Genomic DNA, 11,449 nt, shown 5'->3' on the forward strand with positions numbered 1-11,449 from the left:
GAGCTCTGCATGCACGCACCCCCATCCCACCCGGGTACCTCCGTCCCAAACTGGTGTAACTGGTTTTCCCCATATACCGTCTGAGCACATACTGATCTCTTAGTTTTGATTAATATTTTTCCTCCAGAATGGCAGAACCGAACCCACTAACTTTGTACCTGTAATTTATTTCATTTTAATCTGCACAGTGCCCCAAATGGTCTAAGGCTGATTCAGATCCTGAACCCCCTCAGGTACTTTTACTTCTTCCAAATCTGGGTAAAGCTGTGTGTACGTGTAAGTGCTTATAGGGCTGTATATGCAGTTGACCCAGCCAAACTAGCTGGAGCTCACCTCTCAGATACGCAAGGTACAAATGGCATGGTGTGATCAGAGCAGATTTGTTTGAACCCCCACCCCAAGAGGACTTGAGACGGAAGATGCAAAACCACTTTTCTGCCTAAGTGGATGTTCTGTCCCGTAGGGTATGAGTAAAGGGGACCTGCGTTTCACTGACTTTTATTGGCCTTAACAATTATTTGATAGTTAACTGGAAGGTTGGAAATTATCCTTCTGCATCTTCCGCTTCGATGTGATCTGAAAGGCCCATTCATCACTCAATTACGGCTGGTAGCTGGCTTGGTATTTTGATACTACCATGTGCAACAGAGAGCACTCCTGGAGGAACAGAGCTGTGGCTCTTTCGCCCTTTACATCTCTCCTTTCCTCTGACTCCACTGATTTTGCAATTTGATTTTTTTTCAAGTGAATTGAAACCCCTTGCCTACCATCCAGCACTAGTTGGTGATGCTTCTCACAGGTCAAAAGTTGCTACTGACATTTCAATTTTGCTTTATTTTTCCCCTTTCTTTGATAGTATTGTAGAGAACATTTATATTTGAATAAAAAGCAAATAATGCATGTCAGAATACGCATCAGGGAATGAATGTCAAATTGTTTTTTCCAATTACAACTCTATTTCAAATAGGGTAATGCAATTAAAGGATAATTACTAGAAGTGCAAAGCCAAGGTTATGATCAGAAATGGTTACCCTTTCACTTCTAAGTCCTGCCTTACTAAATAAAACATTCCTGTGGGGCAAGTTACTCTACGTATCTGCAGGTATCCAGAGGAAACGCAATGTCTGGCACTACTAGTAGAGTGGCTCTTTCTGTATAAACTACCGTATTATGAAAAGAGGACAAATATAGGCAGCTTTATCACTGATTAATAATGGCATCAATTACTTCAGGATAGGATATTAACAATATATTAGTAGTGTTTGACAGGCAGTATCATAACATGCTTTTAAATAGTAGTCATGGTAAACTACTATTATTTTCTTAATACCGAGCTACAGTTTGATCTCTCATTTCTTTGATAAACTATCATCAGCAACAAAATACAGGGAAATACAGCGCTGTGCCCAAGCGCTGCAGGGGGCAGAGCCGTGGCCATCGGCACTTGCCCAGAGATTTCAGAGCATCCCCGTCCCTGTGGAGGGGGTTTTCCTTCGCCGTTTGGCTCTGTCATACAAAGAGTGTTGCGGTGAGTCAGAAGTTTTGAAAAGTTTAGGATTCCTTTGCAGAGCTGCTTTCACCTCTGTGGGGAGAAATACAGCGTCGCTGTACCCCAGCTCATCTCAGGCTCCATTTGATGGGAGGCCAGCGACAGAAGAAGTCAAGCTGTGCGAACTACAGGGAGCTAAAAATTATTTTCTCATGACACGAGCATACATCATTAACTAGCATGAAGCATTAATTAGCATCGCCCTTTGTCAGCCCCCGTGTCAGTGCGGGTGCCCCGGGGAACACGGCTTTTTTTCAGTTGGGCTCGGAGGAGACTAAAGGGAGATCTAAGAGCAGCCGATAACTATGGGAAGGGTAGTTATAAAGGTGAGGGTGGTTCAAGCTTTATTCGGCTAGAGTCGTGGACTTGCATCCCTTAGAAGGCTGAAGCTGGTGAAAAATCTGCTTTTCTGCGGGGCCTGTCTCCAGGAGCCGGCTGGTATAATGCTCGAGCGTCACAAACCATTAGTGAGGTTTTGCCAATCTGTTTTATTTAAGTGCATGAAATAAAACAGCAATCCTTTATTATTAGCTGCTTTATTTGACTGGTAATAGTGCCTAAAAGGGGCCGGGACTCCAATTTGCTCCACTTGGAACCGCTGTTTGCTGGGAGAGCACATATTCTCATTTTCTACGAGAGTTTCAGTGGGACAGCGACTGAGTCTTGATCCCGGTTTGTTTGTCTTCAATCGTTTTATGGAGGTGGCTGACAGGCAATGCAACCTCCACGTGAACTGCATAATGGGAGCACGACATTATAGTAAATGTTCAAAATTAGTGACAACACTTGGGTGAAAAATGCGATGTTTGTAACTGAACAAGCTACCTTTCCTCAGCTGGACCCCCAGAAACTCGTGGTACCTTCTCAGCACCCAGCTACTGAGCCCTGGGGACCCACGCACCCGCAATGATAACCTTGAGGGGGTTTTAACAACCACCAACCTTTTTATCACAGAGAATTACAGTCGCTACGCGTTCTCTGGACAAAAAAGAGAGAAACCCAGCAAGATGACCAGGCAGGGACTGCTCTGGTGGAAGCTGGAGCGTTTTGAGTGGAGGGGTGGTTCAAGAGAGGGCTGGCTGGAGGCGATGGGCTGGGGAGGGAGAGGGTGCTGGGGAGGGAGAGGGTGCTCAGCAGGGCATGGCTGTTACTCCCCTCCTCCTCCTCTAACCAGGAACCAGAAGGTGAAGCCGAACACATAATTTGTTTCATAACATTAACATTTAAAACAAGCTTATAATAATAAGTATTAAAATAATATGCATTTATACATATTTATAATATGTATTAAAAACCAAAGGTGTTTATTTCTAATGTCAGCCACACTTCCAGGACATTTATTCTGCCTGCATCCCACCGTACCTGCGGCAGACAAAAAACACTCCTCTGTGTACAAACTAGGCGAGTGGGGCAGAATAGCACACCGGGAAATAATGATCCCTACGGAGCGAACAAACAGCCGAAGAGCAGCCAAGTTAAAGTGTTTCTCTCGTTCCCTGGAGATATGTCCTTATCTCGGTAATTGGCAGGTAAATAAATAAATAAATAAAATGTCTTATTTAGCAGCGGTGGTGGTGTTGGAGTCCTTTGTCTGTAGCGTAGTCAGGAAAAACTTTTGGATTGATCTGGAGCGCACAGGCCTATTTTCTATTAAAGTGTATTAATGCCAGGTTCTGTGCAATTAGTGAAAAGTCAATTCCCATTACTAGTTAACACTATTGAGTATCTGCTTTCTTTAATAAAAAGCTATGTCCAGCATAAAGACTATAAATCGATAAGCAGCCACTCGCTAAATCTATTCTGTCTCCTCCAAAAATGCAGAGCGCGCACTGCAGTTCAGAAGGCAGAACAGACTGCGAAGAAGAGATCCCTGCCCTGCGAGAGCTGCCCTGCCTGCTGCGAGCCCTGCCTGCTGCGAGCCCTGCCTTCACGCATTCCTCTGTCGGCAGCCTGGTTCCTGCCGTGACTCAGCTCTGCTTTGCAAAAGCCTTTGCTCATTTCCAAGAGCTGTGCACGTGCAAACTGGGGTTAAAGTCTTTACGTTCATTCAGTGGCATGGAAGACCGGGTTGGCAGAAATCCCCCATGGAATGAAGTCTTCGTGCGTGGTTGAATCGCGTATATGCTTTATGATCCAGCGGCTGCTCTGAGTGCTGAGCCGAACTTGGGACAGACCTTGGAGGCATCTAACAGCTCCTGCCCGCGGTGCCCAGGGTGGCCAGTGCCTGCGGGGGACAAGCCCTATCGACAGGGCAGCTAAGTAAGGCTGCAGAGTCGTAACTCGCTCTTACAAGGAGCAACCGTTCATGCTTTTATGCTTTAGCAATGGAAGATCTGCAGTTTGTGTACGGCTGTCACCTGGCATTGCCTGTTTGCTGTGTTCGTTCCATAAGGGATAACGCCTTTTCGGTAGAACTCCATCTCGCTTAGTAGGTCTTGCAGTGCTTGTGCTTGAACAGCTGCCTGACACGCACGTTTAGTCCTCACGGTGTCTAACAGAGCAGTCCACAGATTTCGTAAGCAATTTGATCGCGTTCAGTGATCGCTGTGGCACACAGCTGAAAGTTATGCTATCATTAGAGAGGAGCAGCAGAGAGAAACCTCTTCTAAATGTGCTTTAGTAATGCTGTCTCCTAGGACAGAATTTTTTTCATCTTTATTTCTATTCTCATTTGAAGGTAGATAGTCAGGACAGTGATCAAGAGCCACCTGGGAGGCTCACCTCGCAGGACCACGCATCTTGACCAACTAACGCTGTTCACGCAAGGAGATTATGTCTGATCAAATCTCATCTTCTGCTTAGATCTGTGGTGTGTGGTAAGGACTTAGGGCTGGTGGGGCAGTGTCTTTCCAGTTGTAATGGAAAGAAATGGCACCCTACCGTGATGGCGGAGATTTCTAAGAGTGTGAGGAGGACCTGAATGCTTAGCTGAAAATCAGGCACGGAGAAGTGGCAAAGGTTGGTTTGGTGCCTTTTAAGCTCCTGTGTGCAGGTTTCATGTCTTATTAGCCCTCAATAAATGAGGAATATGATTAGAAATTAACAATAAAAATAACTTTAAAAAGGATGAAAAAACTTGTCCCGGGTAGGAAAAATGAAAACAAAACAAAAAAAAAGAGTTGGGGGAAGAGTGAAAGACGTTTCATTGTTCTACTTCTGATACCCAAGGTTTCTTTGGTTTAGTATTGGTTTCCTCTTGGTCTGCAGCAACCCAAAGGCTCCTTTTAGGAAGTGAATAAAACCAGCTAAAAGCCATCTGTTGTCAGTAGCCTTTTATTTGTTAATGGCACCTGCAGAACCAGGGGGAAGGCGAAAAACTGGGTAGCAGAAGCAGTTAAAGATTGCTAAAGGAAAGAAAATGTATTTACTTTCTTTACAGAGAAGCAAGGAAATAAAACTGCTTTGCCTGTTTTAATGATTGTTTGCTAAACATCGGAGCAGTTGAGTTGTTAGTCTGAATGAATGTAGATGAAATTCAGACATAGACAAGACTATTTGTAGAAATTTGATTTTTATAGACACATGGACAGTAGTTTTTCCCAGAAGTATTACATTTTGATTTAGCTGAGGAACAGAAATTACGTGATTTAATTACACGACTGTGACTAACGCTTTGTTACAAATACTGAGCAGTGAAAATGGAAGCAAAATACAAGCTATCTGGTAGGTAAACATTTTATTTTAAATTGTTGACTGAATTTGAATAATGAATAAATAGCAGAAAATTGCAATCTGCTTGTGGAAGTTCCAGAAAAAGAAAAAGGAGCTAAGCTCATAAGGTAAATTATTCATGTTGGTATATTCGCTTTGCTCCAGTTATTTGTAACATAGGAAATGTGATTTGCGTGTGTATGTCATTTTAATATTAACTCAGTTGCCAGCTCAGATCTAAAATAATGAGACAGATCCAAGTCTTTCATTTCCAGAGAAGAATTTTTAATGCAAGTGAAATCAATATGGCAAAACATCCTGCCCAAAGCAAGGCTAAGAACTGAGTTTAGCTGTAATGCCTGAGGACAACAGGTTTCAGACCCTCCATTTTCTTCACCTGTGGTGTGACAGATGCCCACACATGGAAGTTGCTCAATAAGAGGATAAAGACGTGTGCTTTCACCTTTGAGTTCAAATGCATGCTGTGATCTTATCTGCAGCGAGTTTGATTAGGAGCAACTACAACAGCATAAACAAGAGTGAAAAAAAACCCCATCACATGCTTAGACACAGCTGCGTACAGCTGACAGGGGCCGAGCCAGAATCGAGAGTTAGTGGGTAAGAGTTAACATCCTTGATGGGACTTTGTTGGGGAAGCCTGCATTTCAGCAGGAATGTTGCACAACATCTCTTCTTTCCATTTACAGCTCTTCCTTATTATTCATAAATACACATTTTCAGTCCCTTTTTTTGCACTAACTATAAATATCTCCAATTACAACAAGTGCAGGAATAAAATTCTTTTAAAGGAAATTGTAAGTTACAGCTCTATTGTTAGATTTGAGCTTTTTGTTAATTTGGTTTCAGTGTTTCCCAGAAATGCTGTGATTTTAGTATTTGCAGCTGCTAACTGTGGGACAACCCATGAGATGCTTCCACGGGTCCTGAGGGAACTGGCAGACGAAGTTGCTAAGTCACTCTCCATCATATTCGAGAAGTCGTGGCAGTCCGATGAAGTTCCCACTGACTGGAAAAGGGGAAACATAACCCCCATTTTTAAAAAGGGGAAAAAGGGAGACCTGGGGAACTACAGGCCAGTCAGTCTCACCTCGATGCCCAGCAAGATCATGGAGCAGATCCTCCTGGAAACACTAAGGCACATGGCAAACAAGGGGGTGATCAGTGAGAGATCATGGCTTCACCAAAGGCAAATCACACCTGACAAGTTCAGTGGCCCTCTACAATGGGGTTACAGCGTTGATGGATAAGGGAAGAGCAACTGACGTCATCTACCTGGAGTAGTGCAAAGCATTTGATGCTGTCCTGCACAATATCCTTGCCTCTAAATTGAAGAGACATGGGTTTGACAGATGGACCACTCGGTGGGTAAGGAATTGGCTGGATGGTCATCAATGACTTGATGTCCAAGTGGAGACCAGTGACGAGCGGTGTTCCTCAGGGGTCGGTATCAGGACCGGCACTGTTTAACATCTTTGTTGGCGACATGGACAGTGGGACCAAATGCACTCTCAGCAAGTTTGCTGACGACACCAACCCATATGGTGCAGTCAACATGCTGGAGGGAAGGGATGCCATCCAGAGGGACTTTGACAGGCTGGAGAGGTGGGCCCATGAAGAACCGCATGAAGTTCAACAAGGCCAAGTGCAAGGTCCTGCACATGGGTTGGGGCAATCCCAAGCACAAATACACCCTGGGCAGAGAATGGATTGAGAGCAGCTCTAAGGAGAAGGACTTGGGGATGTTGGTGGATGAGAAGCTCAGCATGACCCAGCAATGTGTGCTCGCAGCCCAGACAGCCAACTGTCTCCTAGGCTGCATCAAAAGAAGTGTGACCAGCAGGTCGAGGGAGGTGGTTCTCCCCCACTACTCCGCTCTCGTGAGACCCCACCTGGAGTACTATGCTCAGCTCTGGGGTTCCCAGTTCAACAAAAACATGGAGCTGTTGGAACAAGTCCAAAGGAGGGCCACGAAGATGATCGGAGCACTGGAGCACCGGAGCACCTCTCTTGTGAAGACAGGCCGAGAAAGTTGGGGTTGTTCAACTTCATCTAGCTTTGAAGCTGCTTAAAACAAGAAGGAACCTTCTCTTATTTTAAAGTGACGGCAAAACTTCATTTGCAAGAGGTTCATTAGAAATCTGGGGAAATCCCCAAGAGACCAGAGCTCCTCTCAGTTGTTTCTGGTACTGCTGCAGCTCCCTCTTCCCCATCTTTGCTGAATCGCACCTGGTGTATCAGAAGGGGAAGACTGAACCGGCGAGCAGGCTCAACCTCGCAGGCTGGCTGAGCTCCCAACACCCTTGTCAAACAGCATCCGCGTGAATAGGAAGTGTCATCATTCTTTCAGCCCTTCTGTGCTCAGCCCATTGAAGGAGGACCCGAGCCTCAGCGAGGTCAAGTTCACTTATGGCCTTTTCAGAGACCTCTGCAGTGTGGCCTCGCTCCGGGTGTGAATGAGCGTAATGCACAAGGGAGGAAAATTTGGTCACAAGAAAAGCTTGGACCTATCCGTATTCACTGCGAATATGACCCAGGCTTTTGGCTTTTGAGACATGGGAAATACAAAGCATCGAGTCTAACTGGGCACCTTGCTGTAGCTGATTATTTTAGATTTTGAATTGGTGGTCGGCAGCTCTTTCTAGCATCATTTAAATATTAATTGCAAATGAACCGTAGTACTGTGTGGTCTCTTTCTAACACATTTTACAGGTCTGCTTCTTCTGCGAGGGAAGGCAGAAAACAGTACAGTCTGCAGACTTGAGGTACTGGAAGTAATTTTTCAAAATGTAAAGCTGACTGCATTAGGTGTTTCTATCAGCTGCAATGCAGTTGCTCCTCAACATCAGCCCCCCGCCTGGTGGTTAGTATTTGCAGGGCTAAGCCACACTGTATTAACTGTACGGTCTTGTGATGACTAATAGCAGCATGAGAATGAAATATTATTCATCTGATCCAAAATCTGCTCTCCCTGGGACACATATGGCAGAAACAATTGCGGGACTTGGCTCTTTTTTTTTTTGCAACTTGTTCAAAGCTTGTGCCAAGTGCCCTGGAAGGATCATCTACGGGCTTCAGTGTGCAAAACCAAGCGTCAGGCAAAACTCAGGGCTGATTTTCATACTGCAAAAGCATAGTGACTCTGGTGGGGTTATAGCCAGATAAAAATGCCTCTTTATTGAAATCAAAGGGTGCTGTACCAGAGGTGAAATCACCATGGAGTTTGCTCCAGCACCTTTCTCGTTTATAGACTGGCAGGGAGGTACAGCTCGTATTGCCTTGGGGTGCATCCAGCTTTCAAACTGAGCTGGTGTTGCTGAGTTGTACTGCACAGAGGCCAGGAGTATTCTGGTTTCTTAAAGGCTTAGAAGTTTCCCCTTTTCTTATTTTCCACTGACTGATTCTGTATCCCCCAGAGGCTCCTTGTTAACAGCACAGACCACCGCCAAAAATTAAAAATAAAACAGGAAGGGGCGGGGGGGGAGAGGAGGGATGGGAATAACAAGACATACCTGCAGCAGTCCTTGCCATATATTCCCTCTGTGTCCCACTGACGGTGTCATGTGGAAGGGAAATTGTTCTATCAGTGACTATGTTAGATTCATGACCCCACCACAACCTTGAATTGGCCTTTAGTTGTCGCTGATGGGAACTGAAGAACAGCTCCTGTCGACATGATTGCTGCTCTCCAATGAATCAGAACACGCAGGGCACAGAGCAGCACATTAAACTAGCAACAGAAATATATCACTGTACTTTTATATAGATGTATTGCTTTTGCCCAAGCATATAAATGATTGGGCTATCCACTTATTTTTTTTCCAAGGACTATAAATTAAAAATAAGCTAAGGGTTTTGAAATTATGTTCTCTCTCTTCCCCCCCCTCCTTCCCTCTCTCTCTCTCTTTTTCTTTTTTTTTTTTTTTTTTTTTTTTTAAAGCTGGGTAGCTATTTTAGGTCTACAGTAAAACATTTTAAAGGTAATCTTACCGCCTATGTCTACTTGACCATCCTTTTTCTAAAAGAAATCTACTACTGCAGTTCTGGCTCAGGTAATTTAACACTTCACTCTGATCACCCTAACTGTATGTATCCCTCAGCTTCTTTTGCTGCTAATGAACACTTACAAGGCTGTATTTTTTCATTTAGTAAGGCAAGTATCTGAAAGGGCAAAATCTATGTATGTCCTGTGGTTTGTTTCCCCCTAACAAATATTTCCTAAAATAAGATTATTTCATTATACCTTAACCAAAGGTCACTTTGAGTTGAAAGTTAGTTTGATGTACAGCTGCATAATTTAATGCAGTACCTCAAAAATGGAAATGTTTCACCATTAAACTGCATTTATTTTTTGCAACTTTCTCTGCTCGCTGATTGAATCATGTTTTTAAATCATCCACTCGATTCAGAGGCGATATCACCAAACTTACAGAGACTGTCGCATGTTTTGTCCATTGCACATTTCCAGCCCTTTGCAAACGATTTATCCCTTACCAGCTTTGCAGCCAGATGTGGAAGGAATAAGCAAGCCGCTTCCCTTGCATTCTTGCCCCATCTTCGGCTTTTGGGGGGATGAAATGCAGAACAAGAAACCACCCAGGAGTCCGTTTTTCTATGGTGCGAGGCCAAGGCAGGCAGCACAGCCCTTGTTCCAGTGGAGAGCAAACAGCCCTGCAGCTGAGCTTTGGAAACCCTTGCACATGCGAGCAGCCCCCGGTCGTGGCAGTGGAACAACTGACTTCCATGAGGCAAATTTTCCTACAAGAATCTGTGGGACTGAGCCTGCCAGATCACCTCCTGCTAGGTTTTTTTCTTTTTTTTTTTCAGTGTGTTACAAGACCTTTGTTTTTTTAACTTTAGTTTTCTTGGACTAGCTGCTAAAGAAGTTTGGTACTAACTGGGCGTCGGATGAAATGAATTTGCCGTCCACCAACATGTGACCTGGTCAAAGAAAATAAATGAGCTGGTTACAGCTATTTCCCCTCAGCAGAGTCATAAACACCGTAATAGCAATTCCTACGTATCTTTTCACCAAGCTGTGGATGACCGAATCTTTACTGTATACCACTTACTGTCAAAACTAGTGAGGTATGAATAAAAACCTGGCTACATTATTATCTTTTTTAAAAGACCAGTAATTTCCAGATCTAATGATAATATGACATTTTGAAGCTGATAGCCAAACACTATCCAGGATAGCAATGCCTCACCACGCCATGGTCTTCACAATATTTAAAAATTAAGTCCTTTTTTGTCTTCTGAGCAGCAAGCGTAACATCAAGAAACACAGATTTAAAGGCTTCTTAGCATGGGGAGGGTGGGAAAGTGCAAAAAACCACTAAAGATCTAGCTGCCCAGCAAGTAACAAGACCTCCGTCCTTCCGCCCTGTTGCCACCTAGCCACTGTGCTTTAATTCCTTAGGTGTTTAAGCGTTTCCCAATAAATCTTTCTAAATGCTCTCAGCATAGCCAGAGTGTGCTGAAATCTCCAGAGCGCTGTGCACTCCAGTACCCAGCTTGTGCTGAAACCCTATCAAGGCCCACAATTAACCCGGGGATAACTGGCTAATGGGTGGAGGGGAGCAGCTCCTCTTCCTTGTGTTTGCTCAAGGAGGAGAAACCGCAGTTGTAGGAGAAAGGATTTATAGCGACCATCTACGTGGAGACAAACGCTTTGAAGGAAAGCGCTGGGACAGGGATTCAACCTTCCTTTGCTGGCCAGCTTGGGCAGCTCTCCGTTGAGCATGCTGTCTTCCAAAATGTGGGACCAGGGAAGTCCTGAGGCTGCCTGGAGAGGCCTGCTGCCAGGTTTGGGCCCTGCTCTCACGGGGACACCAGCTACACAGACCAGTCTCCCTGTCACAGCCCAACCAGCCCACCATCTGCATTCTTAAGGTAACGGACGATGACAACCTGTTCTCCAGATTATTACTTAAAAACAAAATCATCCTATTCCAAGAAAAAAGATACTTGCTTTGTGGCTGAAGGACTGCCCCAAAGCACCTGATCCTTTCCCCGCAATTTGCCACGTGGCCTTCGGAAAGCCAACTGGCTGGTACTTGGCTGCTGCGCTGGGGAATTAGGAAGTTTTGGGCTCTTTTTTTTTTTTTTTCTATTGTACAGAGCTGCTGTAAGTCTTGACTCCCTAATAGCTTTAACATATGCTAATTGTTTACAAATTAACTTTTGAGCATCATTAGTGCTAGATTCTAGACCTAACGAAGTTATGTG

Source organism: Grus americana, chromosome 5 (assembly GCF_028858705.1).
Source record: "Grus americana isolate bGruAme1 chromosome 5, bGruAme1.mat, whole genome shotgun sequence".
In the NCBI taxonomy this organism is placed as follows: Eukaryota; Metazoa; Chordata; class Aves; order Gruiformes; family Gruidae; genus Grus; species Grus americana.